We start from the raw sequence: 4,109 nt of genomic DNA, 5'->3' as shown, positions 1-4,109 counted from the left end.
AACAGACAGACAAAACACCATTATAACACATAAACTGAATATAATTAAAATATCATAAATTAAGATTAATAAACACTAAGCAAGGATTTGCTGAAACAAAGGACCAAGTACCTTACAAATGAAAAAAGACTGGAGACCCACCTAACCCTCCCGAAACTCTCATTCAGCACCTTTCTGCTCCTAAAACACGAATCACAGCCTTGGATTTACAGAACAGAAATAATATCATTGGGTTCCCTTCCCTAACAAAAGCTTAAATACTAGATGCAGCATAGCATTATTTTCACCGTATGGCAAATACTGAAAAATGGAATCTATTCAACATACAGAAATGCACTTTGAAAAACAGAGTTTTTGTTGTTCGTCAGTTACAGAATACCTGAACTGGAATCTGACTTACATTTCCTACCACAGAGCTGCTTTGCCCTCAGGTGGGGCACCTATCCTTCCTAGCATGACACCAGTTATGGGGGAGGGGAGACAAATGAATACCTCAGGGGCTGGGCATACTGTAAAGGTCTATCTCTGTCGGGGTGGGGGGAAGAGATAAGGGCTTTGTTTTTTACTTTACAGTTTTGTTCCCTAACTAGGCGATCCTAGTTATGTCTCAGGCTGTACCTACATTTCAGGACCGCCATCACTGCCCCTGTTCGGAAAGCGTATGTGTGTCGGGGGGGGGGGGGTCAGTATTCTCCCTCACACTGTATGGGAGGAAAGCGACAGGCCAGCTCCTCTTGTTATGCAAAACCATTCATTTGCTTTGGTGCGGCCGTGAAACCATTTAGTCCAACGGAAGCTCTCCAGACGTTTTTTCCCTACAACTCCCATCAGCCCCAGCCAGCATAGCTGATGAGAGTTGTAGGCAAAAAACATCTGGAGAGCTACCGTTGGCCACCCCTGATTTAGTCTACTGAACGGAAGATCAAGCACGCTCGGGGCGCGGAAGAAAACCAGTACCGGTCCCAAGCTCGATCTCCGCACAGCCCTCCTTCCAAGAGAAGCTCTGGAAACACTCTGGTATCCCAGACTGACACGCCGCTTCAGCCCTCAATCGCCCGGGGGGCTCCACGCGAGACCGGTCCTTCTGATTCCCCCTCTCCATTCTCGCTACCCTCCATAACCAAACCCTTCTCAACTCACCTTCGCCGTATAGCCGCCGCCTATGTGAGGGCCCAACACCAGCGACTACTCTGAGATCAACACCGCGCTACGTCCCGCCCCTCACGCACGTGACCAGCGTGCTGCGAACCAACCCGCACACGTTCCTGCATCAGTTGTGACTTCTCATAGGCTACAAGTCGCTGCCAATCACTAACGTATCCGTGATTTCATTAGCGTCGTAGCAGCTGCGACGGCTGATCGAATTAATGCACCCCGCCGAGAAAGTAGTTCCGGCACCATTTACGACTGTGTGCGACTACGTATAGATACTTTTGTTTGAACAGTGCTATGTAGATTTCTCCGCTGGACTCGATAATGACTCTCTCTGAATATTGTACTCCAGTGTTGTTCCGCTTTCTCTTCCCCACCTTTGTTACGCCTATGAATTTCATGTAATGATAGTGTAGCTTAGGTCACAGCCAGTAGGAAGAAGCATATGAAGCCGACTAATCAAAGATAACCAATCACTGAGGAAGGAGTTTTGTCACTAAGCAGATTTTGTACGGCGAGCTAGAAAATTGTGGAGCTGCGAACTCTTAATGCTAATAGGAAGAAGGGGCGGTCTTTGCGGGGTAGTGAGCAACTGTATAGGGATTTTCCTAATATTTTTGCATCTCGTTTTAATTTGCGTCAGCACTGAACATAAAATAAAAAAAATGTTATGCATGTCCACTCTGCCAGAAAGAAAATAAGTTTTGCCCATTTATTCTCAATACATAATATGCATTTGAAGAGTATTAATGCGCATTAAAATTGTCATTTGTTATTACTGAGGTCAAAGCTCAGAGCAAAGTCTGAAGGGTTTTATTTTACCTATTTACTCTTTGATTGTAGAAATTGCTATTTTACAGTCTCTCAGGCAGCCAGTTTATATGAAGATCTGACAATAAAAAATCACAGTGAGAAGTGTTTGTTTAAAATGCAAAAACAAAAACCAATTTAAAACAGCAGGCTAAGAAGCTGGGGGCTTCGCAGTAGCCTTGATAGATTAATCGGTCTAAAGGGATCTCTCCTGCAGGAGTTGCAGTGACCAGAAAACTAATTGTTATATTCCTTCTACATAATTCTTAAAAGTGTTCTGTGCAGGGCCTGAATACCAGCGTGTTTTTCTGGTGTCTGCTTCATCTTCCCTACAGCAAAAAGGCTTCATCTCATTGAACCAGGAAGCATTTGAGAAAAGCTCAGGTAGCATCACTTTTGTATATACAGGGAAGCAGCTGCCTTCATCAAGTTTTTACTGTATCGTTCTCTGATATTGTAATCCACTTTTATTCACAATTGGTTCTGTGTATTATATTTTTCTTGTTACATTGTTCTGATGGCATAATTCTCCTTGAGTCCCATTGAGAAAGGAGAACTATAAATGAAATCAGTAAATATAAAGGGAATCCCAGTGTTCTGAGAGGTGTACTAAGGAATACCTAATGACAATAGTGCATAAAGGTTGTACAGGTTTAATTAAAGATGTTTTTGTTTTATCAGTTCAGCTCTTCTAGGGAATATCTTGCCCTTTAAGATCATGAATGGCTGTTCTAGAGCTGCCAATAGACCTGGGAAAAATGTCATGTCTAATTAATAGAGGATTAATATGTGGAAATGGGCAGTTTGACACTTTTCATATCATGGAGGCAAATAACATCCCAGTCAGTAGGGTTGGGACCTGGAGATCTCCTAGAACAATGGATATCATTTCCCCTGCAGGATGGGCTTTATAGCATTATACTCCACTGAGGTCCTTCTCTTCCCCAAATCCCCCTCCCCATGCTCTAGTCCCAAATATCCAGGAATCTTCCCCCCCAGCCCAAGGTTGGCAATACTACCAGGCAGCCTCTGTTAAAGGGACAGGACTTTTTTTTTCTCTCCAAGCAGTTGGCAACCATAAGCCCACCGACATGTACTAAGTTAAGCTGCAAGCCCTTGAAAGGCAATCATCCATGCACTTATTTAAAATTATTGTCTTCTCCAAGTCATTGAATTAGTTTGGAATTTTAATCAAAAATATACTTATAAACAATAGTTCAATCTTATGCAGTTACAGCACTCTGAACCCATTGAAACCCCTGCTGTGCATAGCACTGCGTTGTAAATATCCTGGTGTGCTAGGTGCAGGGCTTATTTTTTAGCAGGAATGCACAGGAACACAGTTCCCGCTGGCTTGGTGTCAGAGGTGTGTGGCCTAATATACAAGTGAGTTCCTGCTGGGCTTTCTCTACATAAAATCCCTATGCAAAACAATGTCCGGGGGCTTATGCTACAAAAAAAAGAGCCCTGGCTAGGTGTCTGCATTGAGAGCTCCAGGTAGGATTGCCAGCTTCCTCGAGGGAAAAAAATCTTGTTTTTTCATAGAGGCTTAATAGGGTATTCTATACTTGATGTCATTTACCTTTATGCCATGATAAGCTTCAGCTGCCCATTTCCACACATTAAGCCTGTGTGGACATTTTTCTTCATGCCTGTTGGCAACCACTAAGTCCAGGTCAGAGCTCAATAACCATGTAAATCAATTGGGGTTTTTTTCTTATCACATGGTTAGTATAGTATAGTCCTATTGAATCTTTCAAATATGGCCCTAGGAAGAACTATTTCAGGAAAATCTCTAAGCTCTTTATCAAAAATGCAACTTGCAAATATCTGACACAGAAAGAATAAAGACAAGGCATAAAAAAAAAAGGCTGGTCTGCAAGGATTTCCAGAGACATGGTCTGACAAACTAGGGTTATGTTGAGAGAGAGGGAACAGATGACTGATGACTAGCTGTAAGGGAAATGTTGTATGTGCTTAGCTTCACCATAGTTGTGTGCAGGCACACTGTTTCATTACAAAAGTCCTGGAGCAACTTTTAATATAATTCAGGATGACATGAGCCATTTTTTATTATGATAAATGGTCTAGAATCACCACCAAAGGAAGCATGGAAAACTAGTGACACGTTTATTGCTGCCATGGCT

The sequence above is a fragment of the Heteronotia binoei genome, chromosome 2 (assembly GCF_032191835.1).
Source record: "Heteronotia binoei isolate CCM8104 ecotype False Entrance Well chromosome 2, APGP_CSIRO_Hbin_v1, whole genome shotgun sequence".
Classification (NCBI taxonomy): Eukaryota; Metazoa; Chordata; class Lepidosauria; order Squamata; family Gekkonidae; genus Heteronotia; species Heteronotia binoei.
Note: the sequence above shows the minus strand (reverse complement) of the source record.